General features: G+C 40.5%; 1 protein-coding gene across 1 annotated transcript in view; it reads left to right on the top strand.

Moving 5' to 3' along the window:
• Positions 1-15,101, top strand: part of NCALD (neurocalcin delta) — a 294,261-nt gene that overhangs the window by 107,271 nt on the left and 171,889 nt on the right. Inside the window, exon 2 of the mRNA XM_027131541.1 lies at positions 2,445-2,494. The gene's annotated coding sequence lies outside the window, so the exon portion shown is untranslated. The remainder of the gene's footprint in view (positions 1-2,444; positions 2,495-15,101) is intronic.

Genomic DNA, 15,101 nt, shown 5'->3' with positions numbered 1-15,101 from the left:
AAATGTTTTCAGACTTTCATATCATAGACCTTGAAGTTTGTGTATGCATACCAAAATATATACGGTGACTATTTTAAGCACTATCACCATTAAAAAAGGATTCACTTCAGCCTTCTGAAAAAGCTGATTTGGCTGGCCGTATTCATTTGTTCATAAACAATAAACTTCCTGATAGAGATCTTAAAGGAAAAGTAAGAACCAACTTGAAATGGATGTCAAAAGGGATTTTAGAGTGATTACGTACATTCTCGGAGTATAGAGATCTAGTGATGCTAAGTGACTGCTCCAAAGTTAGCCCCCTGCTAACTAACGGCCACACTGGGGTTAGACCCCAGGATTCCTGACTTCCACACCTGTGTTCTTTCTACCTTATCCCCTTGTCTCCCTGACATGATCGTTTGAATTAGCAAGGTATGCATGTAGTCTACAAAATTTCTCTTCTGTATCTGTTTCAATGAAATCAGCTATTATATAAACAATGCATATACACCCTGTGGATTATTTACACCTGCTTTCCCATGTGTCCTTGCCCCTCCCACCCCACCTCCATCATTTTCTTATCAATCTCTGAGAAAAAATAGGTAAGATAGGCTGGTTCAGTGTGCCTCTGTGAGTAAATCAATGAGACTTGTCCAGTGGCATAGAGAACAGGCAGAGCTTTGATAGCTCTTGGGTGGTGTCCTCTTCTCCTGGTCTCACCCAGCTGACTTGGATGCCAGCGACAGGCTTGGTTTTTAATGGCCTGTCCACTCTGACACTAAAGAAAGCCTTTGGGGCCCTATGTCTGGTCAGCTCTGGTAAACTGCTTATTTATTCACCTTGACACTTTAAGTCAGCATCTGTGTTTTGTTTTGTTTTCAGTAAAATCTGAAGCTCTGGAACAGAGTGAACTATATATATTTTAAAATGTAAAACACTGTGAATTCATTTGACTTAATCCCACATCTTAACAGTGGAAAAGCCTAAAATATCACTTTTCAAATTGTAATGCGCTTATATGTTAACAAAGTAACTATGAGATAAAGGAAAATATACAAAAACCATTTCACAGATTTTTTGTTTTAGTTAAAAAAAAATCATGCTCGGAAAGATTACATTATATTAAGCCAAAATGTCTTTTAAATATCTATATTATTAAAATGTACAGATTATTGTAGTAAGAAAAAATTAAGAATCTGTCTTACATCAGAACTCTTATATTGCCAGAACTAAAAATAGCATAATAACTATTATTTATGGTACATCCAGAGGTTCAGTGTTGCCTGAGGGTCCTTACCACTGAAATATATCGCCTCTAACTATGTTCAAAGGGACAAATCTCTTAACTCTTTGGTAAAGTTCCTAGTTTTGCTTTAACTGTGTTCAGTTCCCTGTTAAATGCTTGGAGGAATATGAGTCCTTGGTTTATTGACTGAGATGCATTTTGCAATGATTAGTACAACATCAAATACACAGAAATTGGTGGAATATTATTTTTTTCTAACATGTCAGTTGGAACACCTTTTCTTCTCGAATTACTCCAATTGATTCTTTTTAATAAGAAGGAGGATTTTTAGAAACCTCCAAATTCTCCATTTCTTGGTATTTATTCCTAATACAGGTAACACTCTGATATTTAAGAATTAAATGATATGAGTTGGGAATTTTTTTTCTTTTTTTTACAGATCTCCCAAGAGGGCTTTGACCCTGTTGATAGTTTTGAAACTGTAGTAGGTAGACTAATTAGATTGTCTAAAAACTAGTGTTCCCAGAGTTCTAAAATACACTTTTTCTCAAAGAGGGCTTATAAATGCAAGAAACACAATCTGAGAGACCACCCCCTCCCCATGTCCGTTGGCGATGGGATTCAGCAGACCACACCCCCTTCCTCCTAGCCTTCTCAGTCAGACACACTGAGCCGCACTCCTCACAGGCTCCCTCCCATACAGCCTCCTCCTGGCTAACAACTTTGATCATTCCTTTCTTCTGAACTATGAATCTAACCAATACATTACTCTCACTTATTGACCTATTTATCGTGATTTCTTATTGTTACATTATGACACTGTGTCTGCTAATTCTTTTTGGAATGTACCTAAACTTTGGTACATCTAAAAGGAGGCTCATTTGGTGCTTGTTCTGAAGTGCAAAATGAAGACCCGTGTTCCTGACTGTCCCTTCCCTTGGATCTGTATTCTCTTCCAAGGAGTTTATAAATATCAACAAGAGGTCAATGCCAGACTCCCCATTTCTGCCTCTGATGCCTTTTCTAGGCAAGTCCTTTCTGGAGAGCTCTACCTCTACCCCACTTGCAGTCCCTTCCCCAAAGGGGTTATTGATAACTAAGGCCAAGTCATGGGATGCCTCGCAGAGTTCTGCCAGTAAATATGTGGGGATAAATGACCTTTAAAAAATCCTTTAAGATTTTTTCATTCAACATATTTATTTTGCCTGTTTTCTTTTAGATCATCTCAGCTTTGGTCCCTTGGAACCACCCACTAGCGACAGTCATAAAGTAAGTATACATTTTAAATTTTCTTTCAGTCGCTGTAAATGGAAATCTCAGTTTTGTTCAGTGGTTTTCACCAGAGACAGTTTCATTCAAATATTTTATCAGTGAATAGTAGTATAATAAATGGGAGTTTGGGGGCTTCCCTGGTGGCACAGTGGTTAAGAATCCGCCTGCCAATGCAGGGCACACGGGTTCGAGCCCTGGTCCAGGAAGATCCCACATGCCGCGGAGCATCTAAGCCCATGAGCCACAACTGCTGAGCCTGCACTCTATAGCCCGCAAGCCACAACTATTGAGCCCGTGTGCCTAGAGCCCGTGCTCCACAGCAAAGACAAGCCACCACAATGAGAAGCCTGCACACCACAACGAAGAGTAGCCCCCGCTCACCACAACTAGAGAAAGCCTGCACGTAGCAGCGAAGACCCAATGCAGCCAAAAATAAATAAATAAATAAATTTATGGAAAAATAATGGGAGTTTCATATACAGGAAAGATAATAAACCCTCTCTTTAAAATTTGTGAAAAGGATAATGGATAGAAATTAAATAAATAAGGCACTGCTTATCACTCTTGAATATTGCCCATAGCATAATAAAGTATATCTGCAGCCACCTAGTGGAGTGTTTTTTATGTACCGTCTTCATCCCAGGCAGCTGCCAGAGTCCTCTCAAGGGGCACATTACAACAGCTTCTTCTTCCATTTTAAATTGGGCCATAGTCCAAGAAGTATCTCAGATGGCATTAAGCACCAATTAACATCTAGCAGAGAGTTTAGCACATAATAGAAATCTGTTGGAGGATGAATGGGTGGATTAATTAATTCATCAATTTTATGTTCTTTGAGGTCCTCACTAGTGTGAGGCAATGTGGTGCACTGGTTAGTGCCCCAAATCTGGAGCCAGATTCTTGGGTTCAGGTCCTGGCTCTGCCACTTACTAGCTTCATGACTTTAGTCACAGGTCCAAACCTTTCAGTGCCCGGGGTTTTCCATCCACAAATTGGGCTAATTAAAACTACCTCTCTTGTTGTTGTTGTTGTTATGAGGTTATTACAAGAATTAGATGAGTGAATATTTACAAAATGCTTAAAATAATGCCTGGCATGTGGTAATCTCTATAAAATGTTTGTTGAGTAAATTAAAATATATTAAACATATAGGGATATTTTGAGGTTCCAGATTTAGAGATTGAAAAACTGGTTTAGCCTAGAAGCAATAATGCTCTAGTAGCAATAAATATATCTACCACTCAAATCCTGGTTTCAATATTATTTCCCAATAAAAAGAACCAGAGAAGTGGCTGATTGAGGACTGGGGCAAGAAATATGCAAAATGAGCCTGGAGTATCTTATAGTGCCAGAAAGTACTAAAAGAAAAAAGGTAAAACAAAAACAAAATCTCGTAATGATGACTGTGACACAATGTATGTTGAAAGGATATAGGAGCCAACTAAAAGTTCTCCCAGTGGCCAAAATTGGAACAATTTGAACCACAAGATAAATAACTAGTATTGAGGTATAACCCAAATCTGATAACTATCTATTCTGATATAAATAAATGATTGGATAAATATATGAGGAAAATAGACAAATCTCTTATGCAGAAAAATTCCAAATAATGTATGTAGATACTCTGCTTTATGGGAGGTAAAGCATAATTCCGGATGGGGCTACACAGAGTTTCTTTCTTCCAAAGAGCACAGTATGGAAAGGGAGTGAGATTTTTTTTTAAAAATGAGTAACTTACAATAGAGAAACCTGACAAACACTACCTCAAGCCAGGTAGTCAAGGTTAACATTAACAGAGATATGCCATATTGATAGTAGGTATCCTTCACATCATGTGAGATGAGAATGGCATTTGACCTCTGTGATCTTCCTCCCAAAACGTATTACCTCAGTCTAATCATGAGAAAAACATAAGAGAAATTTCAATAGAGGTGCATCCTACAAAACACCTGAATAGTCCTCAAAACTGCCAAGGTCATCAAAAACAAAGAAAGTCTGAGAAACTGTCACAACCAAGAGAAGCCTAAGTCAACTGGCCAGCTAACTGTTATGTGGTATCTTGGATGGGATCCTGGAACAGAAAAAGGACATTAGTTAGAGACTAAGGAAATGTGAATAAAGTATGGAGTTTAGTTCATAAACATGTATCAATATTTGTTCACTAATTGTGAAAGATGTACCACCCTAATGTAAGGTGTAATAACAGTGGAAACTGGGAGCGGGGTATACAAGAATTCTCTGTTCTAGCTTCACAATAATTCTGCAAATATGAAACTTTCAAAACTAAAAACTTTATTTTTAAAAATAATGAAGTATGCACATTTAAAAAAAAACTGGTTTGAAGGTATACTCTCCAATTTTCAAGTGCCAATATAATAGTTTTTTGAAAAATGTTGAGTTCAGCTAATTTATGTTTTGAGACTCATACATGGAGAATTATATTCTGCATTAAAGTTTTTGTTTGTTTGTTTTGCGTTACGCGGGCCTCTCACTGTTGTGACCTCTCCCGTTGTGGAGCGCAGGCTCCGGACGCGCAGGCTCAGCGGCCATGGCTCACGGGCCCAGCCGCTCCACGGCATGTGGGATCCTCCCGGACCAGGGCACGAACCCGTGTCCCCTTCATCGGCAGGCGGACTCTCAACCACTGCGCCACCAGGGAAGCCCTGCATTAAAGTTTTGAATTGGACAGAGGTGTACACATCTATAAAGCTTTAGGTTATATTTCTGCTGTCCTCAAACGGAGGAAGAAAATAGCACTGGCAACACAAACCTTTTTTGCAAGAATAATTGTTATTGGAGTTTGAAGTGGATTGTCAAATTTAACAGCATAACAAACTTAGTGGCGTAAAACAACATGTAACCGTTATCCTGCAGTTTCTGTGGATTGGGAATCTGGGTGTATCTTACCTGGGTCCTCTGCTTAGGGTCTCATAAGGGTATAATCAAGATGTTGGCTGGGTTGTGTTCCTTTTTGGAGCCCGATTTTTTTTTCTTCTAGGTCCACTTGGTTGTTGGTGGGATTCACTTGAGGTTGTAGGACTGAGGCCTCTTGTTTTCTTGCTGGCTGTCACCTGCGGTGCTCTCACCTCCCAGGTATCACTCAGGATTCCTTGCCATGTGGCTGATTGCTTCTCACAGGCCTTGTCACAACGTGGCAGCTGACTTCAAAGCCAGCAGGAGAATCTCTGACCCCAGTCTGCTAGGACGGAGACTTACATAGTGTAACCTAATCAAGGGAGTGACTATCCCCTATGGCTTTGCAGTATTCTCTTGGCTTGGGAGCAAGTCACAAGTTGTGCCTGCACTCAAGGGGAGGGGGTCATCCTAGGGCGTGTCTCACTGGGCAGTCACGTTAGGGTGTGTCCACTACAACAGGAGAGTTTTGAAACCGACACAGGCAGCTGGGCATAGAGGATCAAACCAAATAAAAGGAGAACAAATCAGAAATGCTTGCTTGTTGCCTTCAAGCAAACTACAACTCGAAGTAACTAAATAAGTTTCATTCCACACACAAATACACAACATTATATTGAACTTGGATGAATATTTTTAAACTCTGAGGAGTATTTGAAGATGAAGGAGTCAGAGAAATATATTTGGAGATAGCTCATAAATACATCACCGTTTTCCCCATTAGGGTGTTTTTTTTTCCTTTTCCGTGAAGAAATTTGCACAAAAATATGTTCTCAGTGGCAACAACATTTATGCCCTCTCATTATAAAAGTCCAAATAATATCTCATTTTTAACATATTGTAACTTAATTTTTTTCATTTTTGAGACTGTTTAGTTTTTTAATACTTAACGTTTTTACACTCTGCCTACTAATAATTATTAATAGGTTGATACTGTTTAATTTATACATTTTACATGATGCTTATAAATTTGTATATTTTCTTCTTTTTTTTTTCCCTCCGCCTCGCTCTCTAAATTTGTATATTTTAAATGTATTAAGTATCCATTTTCACTGATTTCTTTTTATGGGTTCTGAATCCTTTTCTTATAAAGTAGTAAATACAGGAATTCTGCTATTGTCATTTTGCTCCAGTTTTGTAATCACCACCCAGATTTTCAGGAACACAATTTTTTCTTTTTTTTTTTTCTGATTGCTCCTTATAAGACCAAAATGTCCCAGAAATCCTAACATTTAGTCATTGGAACTGCATTTGCCAAGCTGCTGCTTGCATCTGGAAATAAAGCACAAGTACCCTTTGTTAGACCCTGCGTCTGAATTGTGGGTTTGGATAATGTGTTCACTGTCTGTGCATCTCCATGGAGGTTAATACAAACCTATTTGCAGATTGAACCAGAGACCTTTGCAGTTTGTCTCAGATATACAGCCACCTTAAAGAAAACAAGCAACTTGTGGAAATGAAGCTCATTAGCCGCCAAGTTGACATGAAAAGAAAATATGTATTGCAATAATTTAGTTAAGAAACTCAAAGGAGAAATGATTTCTTGTGCCTCCTCCTCCCTTACCCTTCACCCTTTTTCTAGTCTTTTTCTGCCTGTATTTTTCTGCTCACTCACAAGTAAGCCTTAGGTTGCAGCTATTGGTTCTCTTATGCCAAGGGGTGCAAAGGGTTGTTATTCAGAATAGTGAAAACATAATCACTTGTAGCTATTGGTAAAATAGCTCATGTAGCAAATAAAGGTCAAAGCTTGCTTGCTTCCTTCCTTTCTTCCTTAGAGATGTTTTCTTTGTAGGAATTAAATAAAGGGAACTTTTAAAAAAAAATACAAGATTAGTTAGATTAAATAGAAGTAACCTTTCCTGCTTAGGAAGGAAGTATTAAGTGAAATCCCAGAAGAAGAGCATTAGTCTTTGGCTAGAAGGTCACAGCATAAAGCATTCTTATCAGAGCTGAATCCAGGGGAATGTCTTGGAATTTGTCAATGTTGTTGGCCTGTGGTGATCATCAGATCTCTTCTTCCTGGTTTTAAAGGGGTTTAGTCTTGCCTAATGATTTCATCAGATTTATTCACCATGTACCTTAATATATAAATCTGTTATTTTCACCTATTACTGAAATTCTGGTTTTTTTAATAGTACGATTGGAGCAACCATTTGATCTTTTTATCGAAAGACCTGAGTTTAATTTGAAGTAGTATATATTCTAAATAGTATCTCTGTACATTATATCTGTCTTCAGATTTTGTTTCTAGACCATCTTAACATCATTTTGCATCATGGTGATCAAATTGGAGCTGGATTTCTTTGTTTGGGAGTACCGAGGTAGCAATTCGTTGTCACCTGGGTCTTCTTTTGGCATAAGACAGGCATTCACCAACCCATTCATCATATCTCTTTATTTGGTACTGTCCTTGGGGTCCTGTGTCCCCAGTGATGCCCACACCACCTCCTCCCACACTGAGCTCTCCTTTTCCTGAGTTTCCTATCACACGTGTATTCTGTTCTTGGTCATTCCTGTCTTGTCTTATTTACCCATTCTTTGCTAGGGATAGTTTTTCTCCCCAAAGAGACTGTTAGCACTTTGAGGGCAAGGATTCTGCCTCTTGTCTTTTGCGCCTTCACAAAGCTCAGGCTCCTCAGAACTTGATGACTACCTGTCACCATGCCCAATGTCTCCTACTCTTACACCTGATCAAAACAGTGTTTCCTCAGATCGAGACTTATGTACGCTCCATTTGGCTCGCCCTGTGCTGGGGACCACAGAAGTGGGGTCAGCCAAGCAAAATGATCACTCCTGACTTTGGGACCTCTCATCCTCCTCTGAGGACCACTTTGCTATTCCCAGATCCCAGGCTCCTTTCTAGGCATCTCTGCTGTGACTCATTCTCTGAGGCCCTGATGTCACTGAGGTCTCAGCTGAGTATGACACTACTAGGACAATCTTGTTCTAATAGAGAAATCCTGAAAACCAGAAAGACTTCAAGACCCAAAGTAATGTATCTCCAATGGTGAAATTCCAGACACTGTGATAAGCAACAGTGAAGATACTTTTAACCCATCCTTGTCTAGCCTCCCTTAAATAACACCACACAGGGAGATTCCTACTCTGCTTGCTTACAGGTGTACCTGCATAGGAACTGTTAAAAGAACGGAAATGGTGATCTCTGTCCTTATAGTGTAAATAACCTAGCAGGGCAGTTGGACCACATGTGCCTGTGGAGCAGACCAGTGTACTGTTTAAGAGTCTTTCTGATCACACAGTTCTGTCTTCTAATCTCAGTTTTTCTACTTGTCAGCTGTGTAGGCTTGCACAAGTGTCTAAAATTTCCTGGGGATCATTTCCTTCATTTATAACACCACAATAACAAAGGCCAAGGATGCCATGAAAATTCAACAAGTGACTGTATGGGCTGTTCTTGGCACATAGTAAATATGCATGACACGGGTGACCGCAATAATAGTAACTAAAGCTAGGGAGGATTGTAAGTCCAAGCAAGGCAGTTTGGAGGTCTGAGGCTGAGAAGAGGTATACAGAGCAAGGCAATGATGGAGGTGGAGGAGGATGGAGGATAGCTTCCTAGAAAGGACCTCCTCCCTTCATAGGAGAACATGAGTAGTGTCCAATATCTGTGCTTGCTTAGCCACTGGTACCTAATCCCCTGATCGGTTGGTCTACAGAGGCATTTTTGGCCTGGAAGCAGTCTGCTAGGGAGTGGAAAAAGTCTGAGTGGAACCCACGCACATTATCACTGTAGAGTGGAGGGATAAAGGTAGCTTCACACCTTTTCATAACTGTTTACTTCTGAGTCTCTTTCCTCCATTGGACTGTGTGGTCCTCAAACCCAGGTTCTGACAGTTCATCCCTGTTATCCCCAGGCCACTGTCTAGAGCACATGCTCAGTGCTTAATTATTCGTAGAAAGATTGAAAGGACAGGAGATGCTGGAGTTTTGCTGCACTACATCTTCTACCAACACAAGACTTAGTACAAGTATGAGAACATATTTTCCCTGCATGCAAGAACAAGATTCCGTCAAATGAAAGATGGAAATATTGTGGTTTGTGGTTCTTTCTCCAAAGCAACATTGTTTGTGGGGTCAGAGACCAAGAAAGATGTGACTTAGGAAAGTTGCTTAAAAATGGTGGTTGTGGTGCATGAAAGAAAAAGAAAAAACAAACAAACAAACAAAAACCTAAGCATATAAAATTGAAAGAGGGGTCCGTAAAATCAAGCTTGATGCTAAAAGGGCTGAGTTTGCAGATTGGAATGGGTCACTGCAAATTCCTGCAGCCGCCTAGCTTGTGACTTAACACTTCTTTGAGCTTTTGTTCCAGATATTTGAGGCTCAATTTATTCCCACCTTATCGTCCTTGTCAAAAGCAACTTTTTTTTTTTAAAGGCTGTATGTTTTCTTTCCATTCTTGTTTATACCTTACCATCCTGCTGTTTACAAGATTGGTCTCTCACACTCTGCCTGGGGTGTCTTCTATTTTTGTGTAGTTAAAATTGCCAGAGGATTCTTTCAGCAGCTCTATTTTGATGAATGGGGAAGCCATGCTGCCCTGTGGAATCCCAGCATGGCGTGGCAGCTCCCCCAATGAAAGAGGCACATAGCTGTTATGAACATGTGACCAACTGTGAAACTTTGCACATTCAAGTACTTTAAACACTTGAAAGTGCCTGTTGTACATCTCATTACAGAGATATAATACCAGGTGTGACCTCTCATGTGGGTTGATACATCCCTGGAGGTTGTTTGGAGTAACATGAAATGTGATTTCTTTCCAAAGTGGAGCACCTGCCATTTTCTCCCTGGCTCTGGGCTAGAAGTGATATCCTAATGCCTCCTGCGCCTCTCCTCAGCTCCTGTATCCGGTCCTCACTTTGGTCTGAGCCTTCTCCCCCATCTGAACGGTCTCCTCTGTGCCCTGTGTTCGGATGGTGTTCCTTCTGATCACAAAATCTTGGTGGCACCTGTGGCAAATGGGAACTAGACGCTGGAAATTGCTGTTTTGCTTTCTTTTTTTTTTTAACTTTTTATTTTATAGAAAGTAAAAATAAAAGTTGATTAACAATGTTGTGTTAGTTTCAGGTGTACAACAAAGTGATTCAGTTATACATACACATGTATCTATTCTTTTTCAAATTCTTTTCCCAATTAGGTTGTTACAGAATATTGAGCAGAGTTCCCTGTGCCATACAGTAGGTCTTGTTGGTTATCCGTTTTAAATATAGCAGTGTGTACATGCCAATCCCAAACTCCCTAAGCATCCCTCCCCGCCTTCCTCCCTCCCCCCGCCGCCTCCCCATAACCATAAGTAACCATAAGTTCGTTCTCTAAGGCCGTGAGACTGTTTCTGTTTTGTAAATAAGTTCATTTGTATCTTTTTTTTTTTTTAGATTCTGTATATAAGCGATATCATACAATATTTCTCTTTCTCTGTCTGGCTTACTTCACTCAGTATGACAATCTCCAGGTCCATCCATTTTACTGCAAATGGCATTATTTCATTCTTTTTAATGGCTGAGTAATATTCCATTGTATATATGTACCACATCTTCAGAAAGATTGGGAGGTTTGAGCAGAAGTTGCATTGATGGATTACAATTGCTTTAATTACAATTACAATGAATCCTAGCACCAAGAGGATGACCCTTGGCAAAGGGGTGAAGCAGGCCAAGGTCGGCCTTGTCCTTCTGAGCCTCATCATGCCTCCATCCTTCCAGGGGTTCCTAACGCTCCCTCCACTCCCTTAACCCCCTGTTTACCTCAGCTCTTCCTTATCAGGGTAGATAGCACTCAATACTTCAGGATCCTTCCCTTATGTGCTAGTTTCCTTCTATCAGAATTTCTAGTCCCAGATATTATTCCTTTTGGGAACTCTCTATGATATGAACATGAGTGGTACTGGGTCAAAGATACCTATGCTGGGGGTGCTCCTCCAGGGTGGGAAGGATACAACTCACCAGGCCTCAGATGACCTAGGTTTATAATTCCAGTTTTGCCACTCATTAGCTGGTGACGTTGGGCTGTGTTTCTTAACCTTTCTGAGTATGTCCTCATCCATATAATAGAATTGATGAGTCCATGCTAGCATGTCTTACATATGAGACTTTTACTTCCCAGGTTTATCATGAAGCTCAAATGAGATGAAGCACTGGAATGCTCTTTATGCATGAGAGAGGTTCTGTGCAAATGTTAGGGAGAGAGGCAAAAGGTGCCTTACCTATGTCCACAGTGTTAGCTTTCTGATAGGTAATGAGTTGTAGCAGGAAGCTTCCACCTGGCTTTAATATTTTCTGTAATCCTCGTTTATTGAGCCTCCATTTCCTCATTCATACAAAAGAATGTATACAAAATCTCATTGGCTTGTCATGAGCAATGATGGTTAGAAAGTCCCTTACCCTAGTGTCACTTGGGACTTAGTGTGTATTTTATAAAATGTTAGTTTCCTTTTCACCTTAACATGTCCCTCAAGAAGTGACTCTAGACATTCAGGTACAAGAGTTTCCACACGCTTCAAATCTGTCTGTGTATGAGGCAGGTCCGGTAACCGAAATGGTATCAAAGCAGCCCAGAGGAATGATCTAGTCCAAAGGTAACATTAAAAAGGTGTACATCATCCTCTGAAAGGCAGTGGGTGCTGATAACGCACCCATAGGGTGACATGAGGCTGGTTCTGAGGAAGGGGGAGGGAGGTGACTAGGGCACTCGCTTTGTCACAAAATTAAAGAAGGCACCATAAAACTCCATAAAATAATGTTTAATGCAATATTTTTTTTAAAAACTCAAAATGCAAAAATACCTATGACGAACAAAACGTCAATTGAAAACAATGTTGACTTTCTAAAGTATTGCATTAATATATTTACTTTGATTACTGAGTTTTTGGTGCCCCCCGTTAAAATTTGTGCCCAAAGAGAGTGAGCTCCTCACTCCATTGGCCTTGCCCTGCCCCCACCCTGGGGTGGTGTCCACAGGGCTGGGGGGAAAGTCCCAGGGAGAGCTTCCAGTACCCACTCCTGATTTCCCCTCATCCACTTGGGGTCCTGAATTTGGTTTAATTATAACCTTGTGAAAAAAGAAAAGACCATATCAAATGAAATTCTGGTATCCTTTCTAATCAAGTGACCACAATGAAAGATAAGAGTTTGGAAAGAAAATATGAAGCCAGTTGTTCACCAGAAGCTTGATTTAGGTTGGGGGTTGGCAAACAATGACTCGCACACTGACTGCCTGTTTTTGTAGGTAAAGTTTTATTGGCACATAGGCCTGCTCATTTGTTTTTGTGTCATCTAGGCTGCCTTGGTGACACAACAGCAGAACTGAGTAGTTGCAGCAGAGACTGTATGGTCTGCAAAGCTGAAAATGTTTATTATCTAGCCTGTAGCAGACCCCTGATTTAGATTATCAAAGGACTTAGTTTTCTTTTTTTAATAAATTTATTTATTTTATTTATTTATTTTTGGCCCTGTTGGGTCTTCATTGCTGCGTGCGGGCTTTTCTCTAGTTGTGGCGAGCGGGATCGACTCTTCATTGTGGTGTGAGGGCTTCTCATTGCGGTGGCTTCTCTTGTTGCAGAGCGTGGGCTCTGGGTGCACGGGCTTCGGTAGTTGTGGCAGGTGGTCTCAGTAGTTGTGGCATACTTAACAGTGAAAAACTAAATCCTTTCCTCATAAGATCAGGAGCAGGCAAAGGATGCCCTCTTTCACAACTCCTATTCAACATAGAACTGGAAGTTCTACACGTTGCAATAAAGTAAGAAGAGAAAATTAAAAGCAGATCAGAAAGGAAGAAAGCAAACTGTTCACCATTCATATTTTTCTTCTCTGGGAGGTGTCAGATCTGTTGCTCATTTTTCTATTGTGTTGTCTTTTTCTTACTGATTTGTAACATTTCTTTATATAATCTGAATACCGGTCTTTTGCTGATTTCACAGGTTGCAAACTTGTCTCAGATATTGGCATGTCTTCTTTCTTTATTGTACCTTGCGATAAACAGAAGAACTTAATAGTAGAGTAGGCAAATTTATCAATCTTTCCTTTTGTGATTAGCACTTTCGGACTTAGCCTTAAGAACTCTTCCCATTTGGAGGTCAGAAAGATGTTATCCTATGTTTTCTTCTACAAGTTTTAACATTTTGCTTTTTCAGCTAAGTCCTTAATCCCTCTGGAATTGATCTTTAGGTATGGCTCCTCCTTAACTTTTGGCTCAGTAAATTATTCCAACCTTTGTGAGAGCTCTGTTATCTTTCAGTTCCAACTTCCCTGCCATGCTGGTTCTGATGCTCTGTCTCTAAAAATTGTGTGGCCTTTTCTTTTCTTTTGGTATGCCTTATAATTTTTTTCTTGATAGCCAGACATGATGTACCGGGTAGAAGGAACTGCTGTAAATAGATCTCGAGGAATGTGGTAGCGAGTTTTCAGGGGAAAGAAGCGTTCTATGCATCCTACAATTAGGTCTCAGTCTTTTGGTGAGCCTGTGCCTTTGGACTGCCAAGTTCACAAGTATTTCTCAGTTTTTTTCTCCTCGCTTAGGTGGGACAGGATGGCTAGAGTGGGCTGCAGTTGAGCAGTTCCCTTCTCCCACAGTGGAAGCCTAGAGGAGTCTAGAGCTGAGTATTTCCCTTCCCCAGGTCAGTTAGGCTCTGAGGATATTCTAGCAGGTTAGGCTCTGGTTAACTAGTTTCCCCTGAGGGCAAGAACAGAGTGTTATGGCATATCAAAAAATGTTCATTTTCCCCTCCCCCTTCCAGAAGCCTGAGGGGATTTTTCTCTGGTATTTACTGTGGACATCTGGTAGAGCTCCGGGAAGTAAATCTCACAGTATTGTAAGGACCCCCCACAGTGACTGTGTCCCCCTGGAGTGTTTAACTCTCAGAGTTGTCCCCAGGGAGACTCCAGCAGTTGGTCAATTACAGTTCACCTTTTCCTGTCCTGGCACTGCTTCCAGCAGCGCTTTCTGTTGGCAAGTCTCTGCTCAGTTTCAGGCATAGGAACAGGAAGGGCAAAGAGCAAAAAGCAAATGCCAGAGCCCTTTAAAAGAGCTTTTCCAGGAGCTCTACCTAGCACCTCCAGCTTACATCTCCAAGGCCCAAACTGTTCCGCCTGCCCATCCTTAGCTGTAGTTTAAACAGGGCAAATTGCTGCCCTGAGCAAAATCAAGGTTCAGTTAGGACAGAGGGTAGACTGGGTGTTGGATAGTTAACCAGCAGTGTCTGCCCCGCTCTCTAAGCTCCTGCCAGGATTGCCTATCCCCCTAGCAGGGTTGTTTGGATAACAAAACGGAAGATCACATGCAAGAGCATTTCATACATTATAAAATGTGTTTCATAAACAAAGTGGAAACATTCTGAACTATTTTCTCAGAGAGCAAACCTACTGTTAATAGAAAGTCTTACTAAATGCAAAGACTTGGGTAATCAATATCTCTTAAACCTCAGCTCATTCTCTTTCAGACATCTTTGGATAGACCAAGATCCAGTGTTTTCATAGATACACATCCTCAAACACCAGTCTTCAGATTCAGATTATTGCCGAACATTGTTGTAGTGGACATTTGTTGATTTCCTCCAATACTCCTTTCCTCCTTTTCTCTTCCTCTTAGTAATCTGAATGCCTTTCCATGTGATTTTTCTTCGGAGTGTCCTTCCTTACCCTCTCCTCTAAGGGTAAGGCTAGATTAAAGTCAT

This window comes from Aethalodelphis obliquidens, unplaced genomic scaffold (genome assembly GCF_003676395.1).
Source record: "Aethalodelphis obliquidens isolate GAN/ISIS:26980383/991018 unplaced genomic scaffold, ASM367639v1 scaffold39, whole genome shotgun sequence".
Lineage (NCBI taxonomy): Eukaryota > Metazoa > Chordata > Mammalia > Artiodactyla > Delphinidae > Aethalodelphis > Aethalodelphis obliquidens.
This window is presented reverse-complemented; position numbering and strand designations above follow the sequence as displayed.